General features: G+C 38.3%; 1 protein-coding gene across 10 annotated transcripts in view; it reads right to left on the bottom strand.

The window, feature by feature from the left end:
- Nucleotides 1-27,176, bottom strand: part of LOC110374782 (protein alan shepard) — a 105,552-nt gene that overhangs the window by 48,715 nt on the left and 29,661 nt on the right. For 2 of the 10 annotated variants that reach the window (XM_021332651.3, XM_021332650.3), the window contains exon 1: nt 16,334-16,674. The exons of the other annotated variants lie outside the window; for them this stretch is intronic. The gene's annotated coding sequence lies outside the window, so the exon portion shown is untranslated. Of the gene's footprint in view, nt 1-16,333; nt 16,675-27,176 lie in introns of those variants that run through there. 10 annotated transcript variants of the gene reach the window in all.

Here is a 27,176-nt window from a genome sequence, read left to right as displayed (position 1 = left end):
TAAATTATCTCCGTTCTCGTACAGGCCTCCTACGCTACAATCTTTTATTGTTCAGACGTTCCGTTCATCCATTAAATTGATCAAAATCTTTCGTGGAAGACAGGCAGAATTACTTCGCAATTCCACTTTAAAGCTAGGGAGCAAAAACCCTTTCGTTAAACATAAATGAAGTAAGTGTAGTGTAGTGGAGAGCGACAAAAAGGAATAAACACACAGTCACACTCAAATTGAACGCACGCAGTAATGCGGTGAAATTAATTAATGTCCCCTTTGGTAGCGCACTGAAAATGTTTTAAAAGCGCCTGATCCTTGGAGGGACGGCGTACGAAGTGCAAGTCACCGGCGCGGCGCGCGGCAGCGGTCGCCAGGCCCCACTGAATTTACAGCGCAATAAATTTCAACACAGAAACAGAGGAGCGTTATCTACTAACAGCTCAAATGAACTGTCTCGCCGTCCACCAACAAACAACAACATTGAATCGCTGAACGCAGAAATCACTATCGCCAACATAAGTAAGTATTTAGCGATAGCATTACTGACTTACGGAGCTCTCCCAGCTTTCTTTCTACTGAACGAAACAAAGGGCAGTTCATCGTACGAGATTTAGTGCGAACGTAAAGCGAACCACAGCGAATGTGTAGTTCGAATTTACAGAGTTATAAATCTGAGTGGTGTCATTGGACAAAGTAGCAGCTAGAAGAGCCGGCAAATACTTCTTATACTTACTTACATTGAACAGGTTGTTAACTCATGTTAAGTAAACAGGTATAAAGAAAATTAGTTAGTGAGCGAGTGCCGGAACTGCATGCTTCATAAATTTATTATTTAACACACTTACACCTGGCGCTGCGCTTTAATATCGCTCATGCCTATAACAACATTTAGACATGGCAGGTTTAAAGTGAAAAAGTTAATTATTAATTGCTATATTAACGTTTCTATACGCTTGTACTGGTGGTATATTAACGAAAACAAATCACGGAAGCAAAAACAGAGATGTGAGAGAACACAAAGCGCCAATACAAGGTGTTAAGCTCCGCAAAAGGTAATGCACGCAGCAATTTGCACGCAGCTTGGGAAACGATTGCCTATTTAATAATGATGTAAATGTTGGAGCCGTTTATGAGTGTTCTAGTACATCCAGTCGTTACGTTTCCGCGGACCGGCCTCGCCCCGGGCCATTCAAGTGTGTCCGCTCAGGAATGGGTGCGCTAAGTGAAACGATACCGGAGATGAGACACGGCAAGCTTATTGCCTTCACATTGCATACAAAGTTTCGGAGCTACCGCCATCTGTTCGATCGAGACAGGTCTCTTCTTAAAATGCGGATAGGAATCGTAATGTGCAACTAGAATTTGAACAGAAGTCTTTTTTTCAGTACCTGAATGTCAGGGTAACAAGAGGTGCTAAGCGTATTACTAATTACCATGGTCAGCGTTTTGTAAAATGGTGCGTAATCCAGTGGTTTGTTTTTAAAATTAACATGGAAGAACATGTTGACATGAAAATTATCACAGGGCGCAATCAACATATCTGAATAACCGGAGAGAATCGAGAGTAAATTTAATGAAGCGTGGTGACCGTTGAGCGCTTTAACAAAAGTACTTCGTTGAAAAGTTTACATAATATTTTAAAAGACTCTTTGACGATGTTCCAGCGTTTTGAGTACTTTGAGCCTAAATCTCAAGTTTCTTGTAAGAGATCCTTTAACGTACTAATCGTTATTATGAACTGTATTTTACTGGCAATTCGTTTGTTCTCAAAAAATATTTTATTTTTCCTGACCGTAAAATACGTTCTACTACATAATATCTATAGGTGAAAAAACTCTTTGTTAGCGAAGACATTTTGGTGAGAGAGTATTTATTGTATTCGAAAATTAAAAGGAAGATAGGAATTCCCTCGGGTGGGGGAGGTGAGGCGCAATCAGAGCTTGCCGGTGGATGGCAACCTTAAATACCAGACTTAATTGAACAGCTTCCGGGTTGCGCTCGGCGAACCTACATAAATATACTATACGGAAGTATTCACCACAAAGGTATTCCTTTTACATTAAACACCAACATTCAGCGAGAAAGCGATCTTTTCACATAAATAATTTCAGCCGCGCTTTCTGAATTCACAAGATTCGAACATTTTGTAAAGAATTTTATATTGCATCTCAAATGTATCTTTGATAAAAACACTGTCTGGAGTGCATATCGTATTTTAAACGAAGCTTGCATTTTAAAGTAGCGGGACATAAAAGAATAAAAGGGGTATACCGACTAAATCGTACTTTCGTGTTTTGGCTCGATCCCACTTAAATTCGAGCCACGCATGCGGAAGCCGTGACAATGCACTGATGTTTCAGTGCAGTTGCAGTACGTATGTTCATTCGCCTTACGCGCATCCAGAATAGGATAAACAAAGAAATAAATTACGAACATTTCATTTAAGAAAATAAATCTACATTTTCGTTTCAGTTCATAATGAACGAAATCCTTGAATACTACTCCGTTCATAACAGTAAACATTTTTAGTGCTTTTGAAGCGTAATACAATGTTTAACCCGTTTCACTGCGCTATTTAGAGACGAAAATTTGAATGGAGATAAAGCTTGTCGTGCGTTGAAAGATGTTCGCGGAAGCTTAAAATAATATTTTGGAGAGTCGCATCGCCCCAGCTCGTGAACTGGCAGGAAATGAGGCTCTCTGTCCCGTCGGGAAATTGTTCCTCCCAATCATAACGCTCAGTAGAATCTCCCTGCTTTGAGAGACTTTAAAAATAATGGAACAGATTTGTCTTTCAGTGTATTACAGGAGAACGTAAACGCAGGCTTTGCGAACGCCTTTACGTTTTGTAATTCACTGAAAGCTTTGATCGAAACATTTTTTCAGTGCAGTACCTACTTATTTACTAGAGCCAAATACGCTACGTTAAAGCAAATGTATCTGCGATTTAAATAAGTAGATACAACAGATAGGAATATTTATCTAGTTTTTCCTGTTGGGCGAATCAAAGCGTCTGTTTCCCAAAAGGGTTGGCTTGGGTCGATGTATCGGGCGCATCCGATTGAATTAATCACGGAAAACGTCGCTCTGTGCACGAGATAAATATATGGCTGTTTACACGTGTTCCCCGCTGCTGTGAATTTCAGATTCAAGCATTTAGCCATATTGTGCGGGGACCTCTGTTTATTATAAGGGATTTTCTATTGTATACGTCCTTGATATACTTAATAGTGTTCTTGTCGAAGTAAGTACGACTTGTATAGCTTTTCACGATAAACTACATGTTACGAGGGTAGACGACATGTTGAACGTTTATTGTTACTAGCCGAAACAAAAACGCAATAAATGTCAACTTTGTTATTATTTGTTTTGTTTTAACATAACATTTTCAGAGTACTGTTTTCTCATACACCGTGTTCATTTACAGCTTTGTGACTAGTGTATGGATCATTAAAAGCATTTGACATAAAATTATATGAAAAGAATTGAATAATAAACTTGAAGGTTCAAACCAAATGCCACTTGAGCTAAGCTGCGGGTAAACTATACAAATAACAAGCTGTGTTTATAATAAAACTTTATTATAAACAGACGCTCTAAGCATAACGGCACACAATGGACAGACAATATTAATTCTTATTTCCTCCGAACACAATGCCTTATTTAAATTGTGTGAGATATTGTGCGTTTAAATTAATATCCAATTTAGTATGAATCGATCAATTTGATGTCGCAATGAGTGCTATTTATAGGGCCGTCAATGATTGTAGGGAAGTGATGAGCTGACACGGGCTGCCGGCGGGAGTACAAAGGACCAATTGAGTGAGCTCGTCCAATCGCAAGCGCGGCCCGACGTGGCGTGTGCGTCGCGTACTCGCGGCCACGTCGCCTCGACTCAACAATTTTACATAACGACCACACAACGGGAACAGGTTATGAAAGAGTTTTCCTGCCATTCAAATGTTTTCGATTGTTAAAAATACCCTAAGGAAACCACTAAGTCTATTCCAATTATTTACCCAATTGTTATGAATTTAGGTAATTAGGCGTTCTGTTTTACAGGATGCCACTATACTTAAATATATTGGTTTTTACGAAAGTTAGGTTTATAGTTTGCAATAGGTGTATAAGGAATGCCGCCGTTACCCTAAATAAACTTCAAAGCTATTGATACTTCGATCCTTTTTTCACAAACCTCAGTGATATCGTTCCTTCAAAGAGAATTAATCAAAGGATCTGACTTGTAAAATGGGGCATGAGATAAAAAGGGCAAGTGAGTGAGTTCACATGGCCAGATGGCCACCAATGAATGAGTCGTTAACGAGGCGGCTAGGCGTGCCGCTGCCTCGCACGGACCTAATGGAACTATCCTTTAACCTTACTGAATGCATCTCGATAAGGAAAACTATTTCTGAGAACTTGAATATTGAAATAAGGAGTCAATTAGTGCTGGGTTTTTTGAATCATGTTTCACATTTAAATCTAGTTTTAAGAAAGTATGTATTGAAAGAGAATAAAACTGATTTATATTCGAGATACAAATATGTACCCTTACGTATTTACAAAAGCGTACACACAATCCTTCAAATAGAAAAGTTGGTAAAGTATTTACGAACTCACTCGAAAAATCTGCAGCGAATACAAAGTTTCATTCGTAACGTTCAAAGTCCCAAAGTATTGATGTAACGAATCAAAACGAACAAATTTAAAGGGAACCAAAGCGGGTTCAAAGTTAAAGTGAGGGCGGAAGTTTTATCCGTTATTACATTAACGTGGCATCAAACCTGGTTTGTCCAAACTAAGTCCCATCAGATAATAGCGCGTAGGAAGGATAGCGATTTCGTCGAACAACCGGGATGCGCCCAATTCTCGCCAATAAACCCCCCCGAGATATATCGACCTCAGCGCAGGGCCGTTAGTCATGCAATCGCCACCTCTATACACCGCGTCATAAAGAGGAAAATCGGTTATTATATTCGACGCTTATCGCATTTCATGATAGATAGCTTTTGAATTGACCAGCGTGTTCTGTGCGGCGGCACATACCATACATTCCACGCGCTTACACTGACTCGATTGACTGATGGCGGAACCATTCATATGGATGTACCATTTAAATTGAAATGGTGGCCTCTTAATGGATTCTTACATGATTTCAGGCCATATTATAAGATTCCAATACGATACTTTAACATTACAGTCGTTTTCTCAGCGTCGTGTAAACATGTGTTTTCCAACATTATCCGATACAAAGAATGGTGATTTCCTAGAATCTCGTAATGTCTCGCTAGGATACAACAAATCCTGTTACGCGCGAGCTAAAAGTGGATTTCAACAATTTCAGCAGTTTATCCGCGGCCTTGTTGCGGGCGGCGACTGTTGCTTTAATATGCGTTTTTAAAATGGCTTTTATGGTACATTACACACATATATGTACATCGTTATCTCCAGAGCGGTTTGACGGTCGTAAAGCGACGTAATGCAACAATGACGGCATCGCGGAGCCACGTGACCTCAGGCCAGGCCTGACGACGTCGCTCACTATGATTCACCGGCGAGCGCGGAGCCGCCGAGTGCCTCACATTCCATCCCCGGCCGCATAGGTAATAGGAAATGCCATATCGCAATAAATTCACAAACACTATGCTAACACTTTGATGCATCTCATCCAGCCGTTTTCACCTCATGCCTTTATCTTCTATTGCACGTAATCACGTAATCTTTCCAGTCTGCTCGCTAACAACTTGTAGAGCGACTTTAATGTACAGCGACTAATAAATATTAATTGAGCAAAGGTATTTATTGTGCGATTGATTAATAAAGTTTCTAGACGATAGAAATGTACGGAATGACGGTTGCCTACACAGTTTCAATTCAGACATTCCGTTGTTTAAAATCAGCATGCGCCCGCGCCGCGGTAGCTTTCGCGGACGCTCGCTGCAACTGGAATGGAGTCGATCACGTACCGTTTCGCATTTAATACGTTTCTCGTGCTGATTCATAGCGAACCATAAATAAACATTCGTTAAAGATGATGTATTACAGAATGGGTAATTAAAATCCATGTACTTGTGATGATTAAAATGCTTGGCCGTTATTATACTGCAACGATTGTTCATCATTGTGATAAAACGATATTTTTGTAATCAATGACGCGAATGCGGTCTGCGTGACGTTACAGATACCATGACATATGATAGGAAATATGACGGTTTATTAAACAGCAAGTTGATTACATTTACTGTTATTATTGGTTTTACAGAACAAACATTAAATGCTGTGTATATTTTTCCCGGCAGCAAAGCTTTTGAAATGAAATTGGTACACACCACAAGCCAACAATAGGTAAGCAGGGTAAATATTACTGTTACCAGTGCATCGTTACTGAGCACCGAGTGACCTACTTCCACTGGATAATAAGCATCGAAACAATGAATTTTGTGAGGCGATTAAAAATAGAAAGCATATTAAAAGTTTGGAGTAGAAACTGGAGCTTCGAGTGAGGTAATGAGTGGTTTTATGATGTCATAAATGCTGTTATAATGCATCAGCTATATGTATGATTTGGTTGGCAGATAACGTGAGGGTAATTTAGTGGGCAACAAACAATTTTAAGGCTATATTTAGGTCAAATAGTATATGACTGTACATAGACTTTATTTTTCAGCTGTCATAAATACTTTTTACTTAATCATTTGTGAAACTCTTACTATCAGATATAGATAAAATCATAGACGGTACTAATAATAATGTTTTTAATTAAGCATTATCATTGCAAATGAGATTTGCAGTTTTATGGTGACAATAAAAATGTATGTAGTGACGTTTTAATTTACATTTGATGGCGAAGTTTTTAATTAGTGGTGGGAGGGGGCGAGGTGGGGGTGTGGAAAGCCGCACGCGACGCTTTTCAATACTTTATCCACGAACCAATCTGTTACCCCGTGTACAAACGATTACAAGTTTTGGCATGTTCTCAAATCCTTTACCAGGAAATAAATAAATTACTTATCAAAGTTATCGTGCAAGTAATCTGTTTATGACATAAAGTGCCAATCGTAAGCAGTAGGTAGTATTAAAATCAGATTTGCAGGTCCTTAATCGTTTCCACGTAGTATGAAGATCCGCTTCCCGAATACGTTTGTGGTTTGAGCCACTGATCAAATGAGATAACAAGATTATTTTAAGCTGAGTTTACCTAAAAGCAGCAATACCAATGATATTTACAAGTTTAGTCAATCAATAAGCAAGTTAAGATAAGATGTATTAAGAAAATTGAAAATTTATTGCAAAAAGTTAGTATCTAATTCAAATCCATTAACTCCATATTCCTAATTCCTTCACATTCATTTTCTTAGAAGTAATGTTTGTTGGTTCTGTTTAACCATAACCTGTAAGAAGTTAATTGTTGAAGCTAAGTTCCCAACAAATATCATTCAGTATGTGCTATTGTGAGTCGTAGGTCTGAACACCGAACACCGCATTCACGCGCCGCTACACTCCAGCCGAGTGGTTTATGACAGTGGCGCTTGCACTGTTTTGCAAAGGCTATCACATAGCAGTCAATAAGGTCGGTGATCGGTTACTCAACAAATATTTGCGCCATAAGATCGAGTGGAGAGCATGTTGTGGTCAACACAAATACGATATCCGCAGCGGCGTCGTCGACTCGTCGCGTCGCCTACTTTATAAACACATGCAAATAAATATGCAGCTATTACATTATCTATCTACCTCATTCTTGTAGGTATCCATTCTATATAATAATCCTCATTATTTACATAAAAACAACCGTGATTCACAATATTGCTTTCCGTTTATGACTAAATCATGTACTTTGTACTGAATGTTTCCACGAAGATGGGTGTTATGCGAAGTGATTTGAAAGTCAACAAATGATTGTTAGAACAATTAATTTCAATAAATGGTAACAAAGGGTGGCCGAGTGTCGTGTTTATGACGCCACCGGGCTGAACGTGTGAATGACTATATTCGTTCAAATCGTTGATGTTGTACACGACCGCTAAGCCCGGTCGTGATTGGCTGTCTTGTCAGGATAATGCGGGCGGCTCCCGATAGAGGTTATGAACCCTCTGATTTAATTGAAGTTCCAACGTTCAGCCCCGGTTCGGCTTTGACATCCTCAGATCACTGTATTGTCCCCATTTCACTGACAAATGTAATAATCATGGAATAATCATTTGTGAACTGGTATTTCCTTCTCAATTGTATTCAATTAGAGCTATTCAAATCAACTCAATAGTTATTTCTTTCTTTGTTTACTTTCTCATCAGTTGTATCGATTTGGACTTACTGTACTGCACCGTCATCTTACGAACGAGAAGATTGTCTGTACATACCTGGAAAACAAAAAAGAAACGTTATAAAATCTTAAATACAGGAGCATTGCTTAAAAGTACGAAATATATAACTAAAAAATCGACAGACTAAAAGTCTGTCATCGCGGAAACGTTAAATACTTCGAAAATCCTGAAAGCGAAGATTGAGAGCGGTGGGAAGGAAACTTCGGTGGAAATTCAACGATTGCTTAAAAACTTAAAACACTGTCGTACTGGAGGAAATATTTCTATAAGAGAACTTTTAGCGACATTTTAGCACATATATTTTTATTTTATTCGTACGTGCACTCGCAATGCGACATGCAGAATTACAGAAATGGCTTCTTATATTTTACTTCAGTCCGTTGCATTATTTCATGTGTTCTTTTTCGAAATGTACCTAAGCCGTTTTAGTTTTAAATCATAATCAAATCAGTTGTTTTATTTTAAAAAAAACTTACTTAGTTAACACTTTCATATTTACAAAAATTAGCGTTGTTTGAACTTTAAATATCGCCTAAGTAAGTAGAAAGAGGTAATATATGAAAGCAAAGTAGCGAAACGGGAACATTTTCGTACATATTGTGCACTTTTCAGGCTGCAGCATGTCATATAAGTTCTCTGAGAGTATTTAATGGAAAATAAAGATATGGCGGGTCCACGTTAGTGTAAGAGCTTCTAAATAACTTGTCGCCGGGCCTCGGAGCACCTGCAGGCGACGCCTAATGGGCCCAATTATCGACGTCTTCGCCGCACGCCGAGAGGGCTATTACCCCTCCCAGGGCGAAGCCCCCTCGCGTCTTGCTGAAAAGATTCCAAGAGTCTTACGGCCACAGTAGCTGCACAATATTACGAAATCATTAGAGCCTGAATAAGAGCTACGAAATGCTTCAGATAAATTAAAGTGAATTATAGAATTTCTGAGAACCTTAGCAAAGCTATTACTGTACACCTTCATATCAGTAATTTTGCTGTGCGTGGTCAAATAAAACTGGAACCAGACAAATTGCCAAAGTTTTTAACGAAAAATGTTGAAGCGAACTTTTAAAATTACTTGGGGCAACACCTATTGATTTGATTTACGACGTGCAATAAAACGGCACTGTTATTTGATGTATGTGGCTCACTCGGAATGCACGGGGCCGATTTGTAATAAAGTCGTTGACGGACACGAAACCTATACCTATATCATGTATATGATTTAGTGGAATCCATTTAATGAAATGTTAGAGGCTCGTACATGAGCCAAAATCATTATAACAAGGTTTTGACGATTGAGTTCCCCCTGCACAAAGCCAGTGTCATTGCTATTTTCAGTGGAGACTATATTAATACATCCTGGCTTACAGGATCTGCAGCTATACAAGTGGGGCGGATACACTCGAAAAAAAAACCAGAATCATTTACGTCAATTAGGTAGGTACGCACGTATGAACATTACAGTCAATAGGTAAACAGGAATGGCGTTGAAGATGTGATCTAACATCAATCGTAAAACGTTCACGGGCGCGATTGTTTGTGCTTATCGCAGTAGTTGAGTTAGGTAACGCGCGCATATTGTCGCACATGACACGGCGACCGTTATCAGCGGCGTGACATCCACGCGCGACGTGACGAGGGATCACAACGCTGCCAGATAACACCGCACCATTTCTATTATTTCTAAAATTACTCTAATAACGGTCGAAGGTCTTTTCATAATTACTATTTAAATAGGTGATTAGTTAAACGACATTTAGGCCGAGATATCTAATCTATCAGTTTTACTCTTTGAACTACGACTTTTTGTTGTTTCTATTGTTATATTAGTTTCGATTATCGCTACATTACCGGTTTACAACGAATCGGAATTTAATTCTAGACATTTTGTTTTATGGAGGCCTATGTAAGGTTTCAAACCCGATTCTGCAAGCAAACTCATTCCATTGTTACAAGACAGCTTCATGCAGTTGATAGTATGAAAAATGAAAGTTAATGCTCAGATAATAATCAGACGCATCCCACACGTACTCTGGCGAATCGATAATTGCACCGCATATGGCGCGATTTCATACAACTGCTCGTCATGTGTTGCTGAATGAAAAGAAATACAAAACACGCCAAATGTATGAGTATCATGTTCGCGAATAACGACGCGTTGATCCAAACGTTAAACTTTTGTACGCCAAATAATTTGTATCGCGAAAATTTTAAACCATTTACTTCACAGAATGATTTATTATCGCACTAAGCGAAGCCAAAGGAAGGGAATAAACCTTATTTCTTCTCAAGTCTCCTTCATATAGCCTCGCGTCTTATTTATTCACATTTCTTTTCCTCGGTAATACCCTCTGAAACTACAGAATGCTTTTCTGAAAACTAGATACAAATTACAATTCGATGTCGAGAAGCATAAATCATTTCTGGTAAGCCCTCCGTTCCGTTTCTATAATAATGTGGCTATTATTAGATTTATCTTACTTGTGAAAACCAACGTTCAGGCTAGCTCTGGCTTTTTATTGTTATTTTATGTCCTACGAGATAATTGATTGCTAAGCGTGGTATTGTAATCGCTTAGGCTTTATTAATCTTTTCAGGATTCACTAATTGTTCATCAAAAGCAATAGGATCATTTCGGAGCAATTACTTTCCAAAAAATAAAACAAAAGTGCGACAGTAGCTGCTTTGTGGAATACAGAGCCTTCCTTGAGCATAATGGTTCGTCTTAGAATTACGTGCAATTTGGAGTAATGCTCACGGATTTAGTGGCGCACTGTTCTATTAAGTTGCTCCAGATGTAAATGTTAAAGTAAGTAACGCGGGATTATATTCTTACATTAAAGTAGGTGTGTGCGGGAGAGTGGCCACCACTGTTCCCGTAAATCGTGGAAATGCGCGTAACTTATACTAGCGTTACAACAGAAAGACATTTCTACAATTTATTTCCTACATAATGGAGTACGTGGACTTTATTGTACAATATACCGAGAAAATGGTTTAAACAGTCGCTTTAAACATACTATGTTGAAGCAATATAATTTATCTTAAATCGAAACTGGTATTTCGAGAAGTTGACATCCTGGGGGATGCCAAAAATGGTCGGCTACAGATTTTACGGTCGCCTGAGTACCGCATGCATAATGCCATGTACAAAATTTCTTCGAAAATTTAAAAAGTTTGAGTTTTATTTGAGAGCCGGAATATTGAAGATTGAGTTAAGGTTTTTCAACTTTTGTTCAAAGGTTCGGTTGAAATGTTTTTGTCATAAAGTATTTGCGTCATAAAGGATATAAAGTTGACTTAGTAACTAATATAAAAGTAGTGGTTATCTACGCCTCGCAAAGCACCTCTTATTTTATCGTGAATTGCAACAAATATTTGCGATAACGAGTAATAAAAGTAGTGTGTTCTATATGACGTGACTGACTGGTCGATTGTGATGCTCTTTGCATTATTACAATTTAAATTGAAAGAATAAATCTTTGTTAGCAACTTTCAGCTATGCATTATGACTATCTCCTTAAGTAGTTGAATAAATTAACTTCATCAATTGCAGAAAATTATTTAAAATCTGAGCTTAACGCAAGGGTCATTTAGGGCTAAGCAATGATTTATTATAAGTAGTAAACCTTTTTGCCTTCAATTCGTAGCAAAAACGATAACCGCGATTTGGCATAATAATAGCATGATTATCGGAGCAGGTATGTAGAATCCTTTATCGGTAACCTTGCTCCACACGTGATGCAGGCCAGGGTTGAGATATGGCCTCGTTTCACAGAGGAGTACTACACTAATTGCTAGCGACAGGAAGCCTTATATAAAACCTAGCAAAAAGCCATGGGGTATTACGTCACTGTTGGCGAATAAAATAAGACGTGTATAGGAGAAACGCGACGGAGCTGCGATCAATCTGAGGATGTAATAGTGGCGTCGGAGCCAGCCGGCGCCGCCGCCCGACGCACCCCACAGACGACGTAGGTGGAACAACTCAGCGTTTATTCACAACTGTCTTGTTCAACCATAGCCTATATTGTAGGAGACATGACATGACACAAATTATTATGCTAATCATCTACCAAGTTACCAATAAATATTACGTTATAGGCGTGTATGATTACATCGATGGCTACCCTCAATTTCGTCCGAAATGATTTTATTTGGTCATTTTGTCTGGTCCTTCATGTTTATAACTTCCATGAGTAATTTGAGTGAAAAGGTTCAAATTAACGATTCTGGCTATTTTCAAGTGCGGATTTCAGATACTTATTTGATACCATATTTTATGAGAAGAGATCAGTTTCACGAGCACGACCAAGATTTTCACTACATTGATATGAGAAAAAGTCGTAAACTTTGAATAAAAATCAATCGTTCACTAACCTCGTACACTCGGTTATTTGAGGATTTAAATAAAATGAATTGCGGACTTTTTTGTGAAGTTGAGATTCATTTGTGTTTCAAAAGTTTGGGTCATTTTTACAAGAAAGAAGTTTTCATTGTAACACAATTTACCTGAATGAAGATTCACAGAGACACTTCAGAATAAATTAATGAACAGATCATCAATTTTTTCTACAGTATGAAAAACTGGATTATGAAAAATTTATTCTTTGTTCTGTTATCTTGTCTTAATGTTTCAGCTGTGGAAAGCCCGATTTTTCCAAGTACAAAGAACGTGGCATTGAAACGTAATTAGAAATAACAGTTACAATTTAGAGTTGCAGGAATTGCAAGCTGCACCTCCTATTCCACTAGTTGTAATTGGTGTCGAGTACGTATCGCAGTTTTACGAGTGTGGTCATAAATGTGAAAGAGCGTACGAGGCCTAACGGTGAGGAGACGTGGCGTACGTGTGTCACGGTGCATCCTGATGTGTGCGCGGTGAGAGGCTGTGCGTGCGCCCAAACTGTGACAGCCGTGTTGTGGTAGGTCAGGCGCTCGGCCGACTGCATTCCGTGCACCGGCGTGCCCGCGCGCACCCAGCGCCGCCGCTCCCACTAAATATAGCCTGTGCGAAGTGAACGAACGCGACGCGCCGCAACGTCGCCGACACGCCGCTTACACGCTGCCAATGAAATTGCTAAACTATGAAAATTGCTGTGAACCTCGCGGGATGTACGATCACCCGTGACTCACATCGTGTCTCCAAGAAGAGCGTTAATCGAAGACTTTTTGCGATTAATTGTAGCTACGTACCTACGTAACCGGCGTAGCGGCAGATGAAACGGTTTGCGATTGCTTGCCTTTTTGTTGTAAAAGAAAAACGTAATAAGTATACAAGCTAAAACTTTTGGAGAACCCTATCTAGCCAATAATGAAAGAACACACACCCAAATACGCAACATATAGATTGGTTATAATCGTATTTAAACGTATTCAGAGTGCTACGACGACGTAGCACCTGCGTAGCACTTATCGCTTTCGGCAGTTTTTGTCCTAATCTTAACATTTTATCAATATCAGGTATTCTTTCTAAAGATATGTGTTATGCTAATTAAATTAACAAAAAAAAATGAAATGTTTGATGAAATGTTAATTAGTTTTCGAATCTCCACGAGTCAATCGACAATTTAGTAAAATTTATCATCAGACTGAGTGCAAAACGTTGTCGCAATGTGGCGTGCATATCTTTATAGAAAATAAAAAGAAATAATATGTCCACAAGAAGACAGACGCGCAAAAATGTCCGGCGACGTGTCTGCAGACAGCAAAGAACGGGCGTTTATTTGCTTATCGGCCACATAATGCGCTAACCGTACATGATAACGGAACAATGAGTGTAAACCAGCCGCAGATACATTAGTGTACACTCAGATATGCTTATCTCCTTGTGTCAATACTCTTTTGTACTGGCGATACGGGAGTCTATTTGCCCTTAATGCGCTCAGCATTCTTCGATGTTGAATAACCTGCTGACAATGGAGTGACCCATTAGCCGGCGATTTGGTCGTACGTTTTAAATTGTTATCAGCGGAAAATAAACGAGAATAGTCACGAGTGCCTTTATTATCTGCGCACAGACGTGCGGTATGTTATCGTATCGCTGATTGTTACATAAATTAAACGGCTTCATTGTCACTAAATATTTTGTATTTTGCTCTGCGTCTTCCGAAAGTAAAACAGACTTACACCCTTATTCAAAAACCTTTCCGTGGACGTGATGTAAGTTTAGAAACGAGCGTAAGGGTTCTAAGTGAGTTATTGACAACTATAAATAACTTTACGGGTGGTTCCTGTTATGTAACTGTTTATACTTACATCAACAATGTTCTATAATGCTTATCATGACAACATTCAAGCATAATGTTTATTAAAATTGACATTGACCTTACATATTTGACCTGTACGCCATTCCACCGCATTCTTATGGCTTGACTTTATGTAACGGCTTATAATATGAGGCCATAGGTCATTAGATAAATGTACAACAAATTACAAAAACTGAAACTGATAAATTTGATAAATGTATGTACGGCAAACAATTACATATGATATTTTGCTGTCATAATAAAAGTGCAAAAATAATGTGCACATACGTCAGGGGTGTTAAACATTCAGTTTTATCAAAAACATTTTGATTCTCAATAGGCACTGATTAAACAGATATGGTAAGTGCATTCGAGTTATGAACGCGTTAATTTACCAGTATGGCGTAGTTAGCTTCGTTACCTAACCAATCGTAATCGACATCCAGTTTCTATTAAAATTGGATAGTTGTGGCAACCTATCATTACGTATACCGACTGTATAAAATATAAACATTGTATGAATGTCTACAGCTCGTGTCATTCTAATACCTTGAATAAAATCTATCACCATCTGTCTAAACACTCCTAACACTGTTTTACTTATTAAAAGCAATTAATTTGTTCATTAAATTGTTATCATAGAATGCCTTTGAGTATTTAGCTTCAGAATAACATGTTTGTTTTAAAGAGAAATTAAGTTTGCTATTTAAATGCAAACTCAATAATGACAGGTACCTACCTATTTTCTGAATTTTGAAAACTCAACTTAGAACGTTTAAATAATTTTGTTTGGGTGCATGAAAATAATAGCTTTATATTTAATAATATAACTAAGTTTTAATTTAAATTTAAATTATGTGGAAAGTGTGACTTTCTTTATGTTGCTGTGAGTATCAACTACCGGAATCCGCGTATCAGCGCGACCTTCGCAAGAGCAGATTGATAAGAGATAACAAGTTTTGTTGCCGCACGTATGAAATACCTGTATGTACGGTACATTAATTAAATATTTCTTCTACGGCTTTCATTGTTTAGTTGTAGGCATTACACAATAGATGATAGCCTCATTGTTACAGATTTTTATGATACTTGAGTTAGTTTTTCTAATACGTAATCATATGAGCGAAGGCATGCCACAAATCTAATTAAAGTGTCGACATACACGTAGATAGTTTTGCGATCAATAAATATTTTCCATTAGCAAAATATTGGCATTCAGTGACATGTTGCGGTGGCAGCGGCGGTGGTGGGGGCCAGACAGCCGGCGGCGAGCGTGGGGCGCCCGCCAGGCCCGCCACCGCTAGACGTGCGCTTTGCGCAAGAGTGCAACCCGACGGGAAGTCAGCTGGCCTGCCGAACGCACCGACCGCATGCAACCCGCACTCACCGCGATACACATAACCACCACATGTAATAACACTCCTCTAAATCCTCATAGCTCTGTGTTTCCATTCCGAAATCGATTTCACCTCATTACAGAAGACAAACGAGTCAACTTGTAACATAAAACGATTTTCCACGGACGAATGAAGCACCTCGATTCGTTACCCATTTTCGCAGTAAACCGACACTGTTTATCAACACGCTCGCTGCACCAACGCGACACTTGACATACATAAGTCGTTATTCCTCAGCGAAATCATCGACGTTTGGCAGCTGTCGGTGGTGATGTCCAAGATGCGTATATGCGATCTATCGAGAGCTGTTTCGCGAGCAACTCGAAATAGACGCATAGATGTCGAGCGCGTGCATGCAGTGATCGATCGCACTCACCGTGCGCTCGCAGGCAGACGTGCCGGTCAGCTGAGCCGTCGGCTGGTGCGTGCTGCTGTCCACTGCTCACCGGGGCTCGCTGCACTCGGACCCTAAGATCCGAAGAAGCGCACTTGCTGCGGCTACACTGCACGCGGTTCAAACGAGCTCCGATCTCGGATCACGGAGAGGGCACAGTGGCACACACACGCGGACCGCGACTGAATGCGTCAAGCGAAGGCAACGTGCATCGCGGCTCTCGCGTGCTGGCGGCGAGAGTGTCGGCGAGCGACTGAGAGCCGAGCGGGGGGCTACCGCCGACACCCGCGCCGCCCCTCGCCGCCCACTTCCTCCGATGAATGACAATAATGGAAGACGTTCAACTCGCCCGCAAACCGAATAATATGAATCATTGCATTAGGGTGCAGCCCCGCCCGAGTCCAGCCCGCGAAACTCCGGTCCTCGCATCACCGATACTCACACCTATCAATCTCTAATCTGAATTGCTCGAGCGTTAAAGGGCACCGTACATTGCATGTTGCACTTCCGAATGAGAAGTAAGAACCGCCGAAAGTCATCCATACGCGCACGCGTGGAGGACGTTAAGCGATAATTACGACAGTGCGTTGGGCCACAATGGGAGGAGTTTGCAATTAGCAGGTTCACATGGCAGCCGGTGGTGGTGCATCGCTCGCTTGCGACGCCACTAATCTTATCAGCGCTAATCTAATCCGGCGCGACGCCCTCTCTTGTGTTTTCTTCCAATTGTGTCCACTCGAGGTAAATTAGAGGTTTTCTCCTGGGAGTTCACAATAAATTCCGACAAAGTTCATTGTTCTTTAGAAAAATCTCATTAAATTGAATTGCATTTGTACTAGCGATTATACTTGGTCGCATAAAGCTATCATAGTTTAAGACCGGTTCTAAGTAATAACCAATAGTTAAGCTGCATTGTATTACTGAAAACCTGACATAAATTAGGGACCGATGCACTTTGAGGTTGACTAACTTTTTTATGAATTTGTACTACCAAAAAAGATACGTTCTCTTCGAAAATCATGGAAGAATAGATTTTTTGTATTTCATACGCCTTTACCTTGTACATCATACAGGAAAACAAAATAGGGGATAATAGTAGTAAGCAAATAAGATTATTTCCATCAAATCCCATCTATGTTTTGGTTAGTGGTTTTCCCTTTTGGAATAAGCATAATACGAACATGCTGAAATTCATGTATCTGTAGCAATAATAATCTTGGTCTAGCGATAGCAAAAGTAAAGTGGAACTCAAGAAAGCGAGTTAGTGTGATTCTCCTAGGCTCGGTAACCTAAGAGAATTAACTAACTCGCTTTCGTATCGATTTATACTGCGAAAAGAGCACATCATACATGCAACAGATGAGAATCTTTTGTTTTGTTTTTGCTTCTGCTCTCAGATATTATTTTATTTGTATTTCAGTTTCTGATTGAGCTCAGACTAAGCTTGCTTCCCTGGAGTACTTCATGAATACTTAACGTTTAGTAAATCCTACTAAATCAAGTCGCGACTAAAATCAGACATTAAGGCCAGCGTCCCCGGCTCGGTGTCGCGATATAGCAAACTTTTATTTTTGTTTTGTCGGATCCTTAAAGTTCATCTCGTCTAGACCGGTTCGCCCACGCCCACACCGCACAGATTTCTGCATCTTGCAACCGACCCGCCATACAAGTTACTTTATTTCCCTTTTTATTCTTTTGCAATACACCGAGATATTGCCTCTCCATCGCGTTAATAGTGAAGCGATTCATCGCATAAAAGTATAAAACCAACTTTTATGCCCCGTGATCGTGATCTCAGTAAGACTATGCAGTATATATTAACTCCTGATCTATATCGCCGTTTAAAATTGCAGAAGAAATGTCGGACTGTCAACCATGTTGGTAACTTTTGCAAACCTTTCAACTCAACTATGTGGAAAAAGTAGATAATGTCGTCCATGTAGAATTGTAGAGAGTGTTATCGTCGATACAATATAAGTACACAACGTTTCCTAAAAATGGATATTTATCACAAGGATAGCACGCTGCAGTTATTTACAGTCTAGTTACAACATTATCAGTAACAAAATGACATCATTATGGAGCAGCACCGTTTCCTCTGTCGCGATGTTATCACAATAAAGGCATGATTTCCAAAAGTTTGTTACTGTACGAGGCTCGAATGGTTATGTTCATAGTATGCTAATGTATAACTAGTCACACTCGAAAGGTTGCCACGTAAGGCGAGAGGCAACACTGTTGATGCTTATGATTTTATTATGCCTGTAATACCGTCGCCACTCCCGAGATTGCTTTCACGAAAGTAATTAAATAGACCTGAATTTTACTTATTTTTCTTTTTTGGAAAATTTTATAGTAATTATACCTATCGATTTGGTTAGCTTCACCTTAAAAACGTGATGTAAAGGGAATGGAACAAAGACGCGATTCAGTGGAAATAAAGAGTGTCATTTTAATACTTTTCTTTCATAATGCAAGAACCAGGGCCGCTTGCAACAGATATCTCTAATGCAATTGTCCTTCTAGCTTCCATAAAATCACACGGTCGCATTTAGTATTCTAGTACTTCAGACTCATATGAATTGAAGGTCTGTGCTAAGCATTAACTACTGGGAGGACGACACTTGAGGCTCCCCAGCCATATAATATAGCAGATAGACTAGGGATGTCCCAAACTGATCCTTCAGAATAAATTTTCTTGGGGATACATGCGCCAACAAATTCTTGCTATTCTTGTAAATTTGAATTTACGAGGACGAGAAGGGGACTGAATTTGTTTGGCATAATTTGTTTCTGCGTTTCGTTACACAAAATATTTTTATTTTTACATCAAGTGCCTCATCCTAATTTGCACAGTAACAAGCCTAAAATAATTAAAAGCTTTCTATTTTAATGGATTGATCCCTGGCATTCGCCATTCGTTAAGTGTATATCAGTAATAAATAAGTGTGCAACAAATTGAAAAATGACGACTAACATTAAACTACATAAAAATTGAAAAATGCAAATTTATTCTGCGTATCAGACAAATTAAATACTAAAACAAACTATAAATATCAGTATGCATGCGTATAGCCATGGCCGGACAATTTATGCTTAATTAAGATGATTGTTAATTAAATTAAGTTGTTAAGCCAAGCTGTATTGGGGCAATTTATTTTTTGCTGGCATTATACCGTAGCAAATCCCCGAAGGCTGGGAGTGAGCTTACAGATCGTTGTGAGGAGGCCGACGACAATATGCAGGTAGGCAACAAACTACGTCACTTTAATCCCTAGAAGAATGACGCTTGCTTTGTAACCCTACAGCGGATGCACGGTTAAATAATGCGATCATATACTATTTTAATGTTCAATATGAAACTTTATTCACGTTTTGTGTCGTGTTTATAGATATCGATGGAGTGGTTGAACTACTCTTTAATAACGTCGACCTTCACCCTTTAGGAGAGCCTGTTCTTTTACCGAAGATTTAAAGTGTTAGTATAACAGTGTAGCGGAATAAACAAGCGGAATTTTCGTAGGAATTAAGTCCCATTAGGACCCTAAAATTAGACTACCTGAAGTGTCTTGAGTCGGTATTGTTAATTAAATAACACATAGGTAATTCAATTTTGGTAATACATAACATGTTTAAAACCCGATGTAAGTACATATATCTTTGAAGTTTGCTTTCTATCTGACCGAGAGAGTTAATCCTAAAATCCTGTAAACTGAATTTCACTGGTATACTCTTACCTACGTAGATAAGCCTATTATTTGAGGAAGGTTTATATTTGAGACCTGGAATACCTGAAATATTATCTAGAAAATGTTCTAGTCTTTTCTAAAGAAGTTTATTTTTCTATTTGCTTATTGTTTGTTATTTCTATTAAAAGTTTATGGTAGGTTGCATTGTGTTCGCTCATTTATCTTGCCCTAAAGCCGGGTCGCATGCCGCCGCTGACATTACGTTCATTTCTCAAATATTATTACTAACTCGTACAACTTTATCCAATAATAAATCTACTTAGCGAAACCTGAAGTCTTGAACTTTCTATTTTTATTTCATGCCAAGGTAAGCTTGCATGACTAATTTGTTGCAGCAAGTTTCAAATCACCTGAGAAAACATTTTGTATTTGAAAACTGAAGTTTTAATTTAGCATCTTTCAACGTGACACAGAGCTCGTTCACAAGGAAATACCTACACGTAATTTAATATGACTATGATTTATTAAAACAAGTATAGGTGGTACAGGACTAAAGTTAACTTTCAAAGTTCGACATGAGTCTGAAGTTTACTTAAAACACATTAAAAGAAAACTTAAATTTCATTAGAAGAAAATAATCTAGTGAATTTCCTGTGAGAGCGATAACAAAACCACGAAATTGGATTTCGCGATATAATCTAGAGCTGGTAGTGACAGGGCGAGCCGACGCCGCACGACGGCCGAGCTCCCGGCTTTTTGTCGTGCTACAACATCTATTTTTTCTCTACATATTTACCTATACATTTCCACACGATTCTTTTCCTGGTTTAGACAAAAAATGGTGGAATTAGGTATATAAAATCATTTATCATTACTTGTCTTCTGAAATCAACTAGGATAAGCATCTTGTTGAATCTTAGGAATAAAGTAATTCACTCATTATCTTCAAAGGAAGATAAAGATGTGGAGTGTGGATGATGGACACATAAAGATGTGTCGCAGTCGGGTAAAAAGAAGTACAACAGCAGATTATGCGTAAGCACTTTCCTTATTATCAGCAGATTTCGTGAACCTTATTCTTTTCCCAGACACCGTTGTTGTGATTATGACATGATTTTCCTCATGACGAGGTCTCATTTATAGCTCGGAAGCTGGCCTCATGTGCAAAGTGAAAATGACTGAAAATACACAATACGTAAGATTCTTTCAATAAAAGCTTGTAATTTGTTCACGTCTATCCAGGCGTAAACTCAACGATTAGCTGTAAAAATATCTGTTCATTGCGTGAAACGTGAATTGGGGACAATTTTTCCCGTTTTTATTTAAGTGGCATTGAAAAGACTTTTTACTGGGGGAAATTTAATACCGTATTGAATGTTTTTTTACTGACTAGTGTCCGCGTAAACATCACACCGATACAGGCGACTTTAAAGCCTCCATCAAAAATACTCGCGGCTATTTTTCACAACATTTGATTCCGATGTGTTCGGGTATTGATGGGAGCAACTGAATCACTGTGATTGCATTGTTTCTTTCGGCCTATTCTACTTTTGTGGACAGTTTTCATACAATTCCGGGACGCGTTGCCTATCTAGATTTTGGATTTTGCGTGGCCCTGCTAATTTTCTCCTCCATTATTTTTGCAACACAACTTTGTGCAAGATCGTTATAGAACCATATATTCAATCTGACTTTTCTTGACGCTTGTATGAATGGTCATATTATTTTTCACAATTTATAACCTTTTTCATGTTCTTATTGCACACTTACTCACGTTTTTATGACGATATATTTTATAGTTATTCGGCTATTATAGAAAAGGGATAGATTACGCACACGTTTCTGAAATGAAAGTCAAAAAGGTCGAAAGGCAGAAATTATGGTGGAATGACCCCACATGTGAGATGTATTCATTTTATTGAGTTGTAAAAGATATTTATGTAACTTTATAAATACCTCTGTTGTGTTTCTGATAACGTTTTATTGCAACGCTGCATACTTATACATCGCAAACACACATCTGTTACGTATACATTACAATAATATGTAAGGTATTTACTTACATATTAAACCCACAGTTTTCTATGAGGACAAAAAACCGTTTCTAGTGCGGTGCTGATAACAAATTCATTGATAATTCCTGACGCGTCTCGCCCGTAATTTGCCAAAACTCCGTCACGGTTACAGAATAAAAAGCAATTGTTTTAGCTTTTCCAGTTTCTCAATTCTACTTGTATAATAAAAGTCGGATAGATTGCATATCAAACGCTGACAAGTCGAGAATACAGGCATATTCCTTCCTACAATGTTCGTGATTTTTATTTTTATCTTTATTTTTGAGCAAGTGACGTAACGTAGTCTTTTTGTAAATGCAATAGGACGTATATGTGATGTGGTACGGACTTTGAAATATCTTTTCTTGAATGTCGGGAGCGACGTCTAGATTATATCAGTAACTCACGTCGTGTGCCAAAACGAAGTGATAAGGTATGGCAAGCTACACTCCACCGTGTACATTGTTCACTCAGACGGACAAGAGGACTTTAGTATCCTTCTTTTAGAACACACCTAGACATACCTTTAGGTACATTACAACCTTATTTTGTATATTAAATTCACTGAAGTATAATTTTTTGTGGTTAGCCTTATCCAATCCGCAGCGCTAATGAGGTTTATTATTTGAGAATTACCAATTCAAGCCCAATTTTTATTTAAGTATATGCCCAAACGCCTTACTAGCTTTGTAATCGAAGTTAAGAAATTATAAAATTAAATCAGATGCAACGTTTTTCCTGATCGCAAATTCTCCAGTTCGATGTTTTATACTCAACATACTAAACTGATAAGATAGAAAATACCATATCGAGTTTTCCATGCGAATAATAAAAAAGTAACATGCCATAAATGATTAGATTATATCAATTGTTATGGACCATTCAGATACGGACATCTCATTTATATGATCAGTTCTAATAGTCTAATAACTCCGTATGTTGTCCATATTAATGACAACTATAATACTAGGAAAATACAAGGAATGTTAGTTTTGTATCATCAATTCATTTTGTCGACCGTTTTAATTTGGTTTCGAGACAATACGCAGTTTTCTTCCTATTAGCACAAAATACATAGGTACAGAAGTCAATCATTGTATGTACTTCACTTTTCATGCCTAAACTCGGCGGTCGCGCTAGGGTTGCCAACTTTTTTACAAGCTTTTATTTAGTTTCACCTGTCCCGTTGTCTGTAATCAAATCTTGCAACTTAAATTTGATCCACTTCCCGGTTTCCGATTGAGCTGAAATTTAGAATGCATGTATAGATCGGATGACAATGCAATGTTATTGTGACAAAGAGCTGATCTGATGATGGAGCCGGAAGGTGGCCATAGGAACTCCGTAATTAAACGACGCAACCCCATCGAGTTTGGGCTCATTGGATTAGTCTTGACGAGTACTTTGATACTAAATGGTAACCAGGGCCTGATGATGGAGCCGGAAAGTGGCCATAGGAACTCCGTAATTAAACGACGCAACCCCATCGAGTTTGGGCTCATTGGATTAGTCTTGACGAGTACTTTGATACTAAATGGTAACCAGGGCCTGATGATGGAGCCGGAAAGTGGCCATAGGAACTCCGTAATTAAACGACGCAACCCCATCGAGTTTGGGCTCATTGGATTAGTCTTGACGAGTACTTTGATACTAAATGGTAACCAGGGCCTGATGATGGAGCCGGAAAGTGGCCATAGGAACTCCGTAATTAAACGACGCAACCCCATCGAGTTTGGGCTCATTGGATTAGTCTTGACGAGTACTTTGATACTAAATGGTAACCAGGGCCTGATGATGGAGCCGGAAAGTGGCCATAGGAACTCCGTAATTAAACGACGCAACCCCATCGAGTTTGGGCTCATTGGATTAGTCTTGACGAGTACTTTGATACTAAATGGTAACCAGGGTCTGATGTTGGAGCCAGAAGGTGGCCATAGGAACTCCGTAATTAAACGACGCAACCCCATCGAGTTTGGTCTCGTTTGATTCATCTTGACGAGTCTTTGTGCTTTCGTCCCATATTAATTATATATGATTGATTGGATGGATGACCCAATGCTAAGGTGAGCACGTGCCGAGGGCTGAATGGTATGAGGGTGTATAAACATGTCTTGCCGCTAACGTTGCGCCTCAGGGTACCAGGGCGAACCCTGTTGTATTGTAGCCCTTATCCCTCTACAACGGACCTCTGGGGGGATGGACCGTTATTTGTCCTATACTCGTGGGAATAACATGAAGAAAACAGAAACAACTACACAAAGAAAACGACGTTTAGAGAAGGCGAAATTGAAGAGGAATTAAGAGGAAGAGGAATAAAGAAGAATTGATGCTGTGTTACCGATGTAACAATCACATAAGTAAAAGTAACACGTCCGTACCTCCTTGTAAGGCATATTGGAACAGCTTGGAACCTGGGCCTATACCTCACGTTATACAACGTTCGTCGCAAACTGAAAAGCGCCTTCTTTCTCGGATAATACCATTTTTAAAAATTGTTAAGTTTGACGGCTTGTTTGGACAATACGGATTTCGTGATCAAGCAATTCTTTTTGCTCAGGATCTTTTCGAGGTTACCGAAAAACTGCCACATATGTTGCCTAGATCTGTAAACAACTGTGGAATTGTGATTTGTTACAGAGCATCTAGAGAATTTAAATATTACTCGTGAGTTTTCAGTGTCTCGCGACAATGTGTTCGAGGCTTTGACATGGTTGGTGGCCAATAATCCGTTATACAAAGATGTAATTATAGACAACAACGCAAATCTATGAGTTAGGTCTTTAGCAGGTCTTCAAATCGAAGAACTTGACTGCTCCAAGTTGACGTCGAAAAAACCTTGTAATATTGATGCATTAAAATAAATGGATAGAATGAGAAACGTTACAAATAACTAACAAGGGATTACATAATTTCAACATTATTGATATTTAAATCAGTACATATTACATATCATGTGAACGAACTAGGGACTTCATAACGGAATAACGCTGCTACGCGCTGCGAACTACGTCGTAGTAAATCTCGAATTAAAAATAGAGGTACTAAAAAGTTAAAAATAAAATTAAAGAAAAAAAAAACCTTTTTAAAAACAAGCTTTTATTTAAATGCTCTAAAAAGAAAAAAATAAAAATTTTACACTAAACTTTTACTGTTAACTTATAACGTCATTTCAAATTTAACACATTTGACACAATTTATATATTATAAAAGCTTGTCGCGAGATCTAAGTATTCGTAACTGCTGCCTATTAAAATTATAAAACTAAGAAAATACGAATACTTAGTAATACGAATACTTATATAATTATATATTCTCTATAATTAATAGATCTCGCGACTAGCTTTTATAATATATAAATTGTGTCAAATGTGTTAAATTTGAAATGACGTTATAAGTTAACAGTAAAAGTTTAGTGTAAAATTTTTATTTTTTTCTTTTTAGAGCATTTAAATAAAAGCTTGTTTTTAAAAAGGTTTTTTTTTTCTTTAATTTTATTATGCGCATAAAACTAACGTGGTAGTGGTACCTACTCGTATCTAATTATTTATTTATTGTTGAAAATAAAACAGGAAAAATGAAATATAAACCAATAATAATAAAATATTTGATGTGGCATACAAGAGGTTAATAAACACTTTCAACGGAAATTAGTTTGAACGACACACCGAACTTTTTCAGAAACAATAATTTTGTTATTCATACATATATACCATAAAACACCATGTAAAACAAAGTACCTCTTGCGATTTTTTTTTGTACCTATACATACAAAAAAAAATTGGTTGGTAAAGTCCCTGATCTAAGCTTGCTTCTACCTACAGAAACCTTGATGTGCGAGTCCGACTCACACTTGACCGGTTTTATTTCGTCTACCTTACAACATACTCTCGCCATCATCACAAAAATGTATCAACTCCTACTACCTAGTTATAATCTTTGAGGGTAGGCAGGTTCGCCTGGGTCGACACTCATCATCATCATCATCAGCCTATCGGGGCGCTTACCTACCCACCTAATTGTACCTACTGCGTTTATTAAACGAACCATCGAAATATAAGAAAATAAGTAGGTACATTACATACTATAGGTACTTACCTCTCTGATTCAACCGGCAGGCTAAAAAACGACAGTTCACTGTTTATTGTTGTATTAAAACAACCGTCCACTGAACAATTATAATACTACTTTTTTTGTTGCTCCATTATTACTTTTTCTTTTGTTATTAAAATTAAAAATATTACAGTCAAATTACAGTTAGGTATCACAACGCGTGCACATTTATCTACCTTGTGTGTGACGCGCGTATCTCAAGAAAACGGCAGCCGCGCTCGCACTGTTTTGAGTTGTTTTGAGACAGCGCGTCTGTGAACACGCACACATAGACACCTATGTCTGCGTGACTCGAACGCGCTTTGTATGTAGATTGACTTCTGTACCTATTTATTTTGTGCTATTAGCCTAAATAGGACTACTTTCGTTGCTATAAGTATTATCCATTTTTTGTGACATATCCAGAATTTCAGTGTAAATTCAGTCATTGTTAGTCAGTTCCCTGTGTATTCTTCTAAACTCTAATATAGATTATTGGTGTTTTTGTAACATTTCCTACAGTAGCTCTTAAGAAGATAGAAAACATGAACATATTACCTGTTAAAACTGTAATAGAAGTTCATAACTGTCGGTCAGCAATTTATTAATTTGCTGCCACAAAGGTTTCCTTCCAAACAGGTGTATTTAGAGGACAATATTATATAATTATGTGAACAATGGGTAGGTATATATGCCACAGTACACTGACATTAATGTACTGTGTTTTCCTAGAAACCGTTTACATGGTTTTTCCGACTGCAATAGGTATTCAAAATTATACCACTCAAATTGAAATATGAATAAATAAAATCGCATCAATACAAGTTCAAACTCAAAGTGTTTGCCTATCTTTTATTTGTTAAGTAGGTAGATATGTACATAAGTACCCACACTGAAAGTGATAATGACGAATTGAATTGGCATTTCACTTTTTATCTACCGATACAGGTACACAAAGTACACATATGTACCTACATTGTCTGTATTCCTAAA

The sequence above is a fragment of the Helicoverpa armigera genome, chromosome 8 (assembly GCF_030705265.1).
Source record: "Helicoverpa armigera isolate CAAS_96S chromosome 8, ASM3070526v1, whole genome shotgun sequence".
Classification (NCBI taxonomy): Eukaryota; Metazoa; Arthropoda; class Insecta; order Lepidoptera; family Noctuidae; genus Helicoverpa; species Helicoverpa armigera.
The sequence above is the reverse complement of the archived record's forward strand: the minus strand, read 5'-3'. Positions and strand labels throughout refer to the sequence as shown.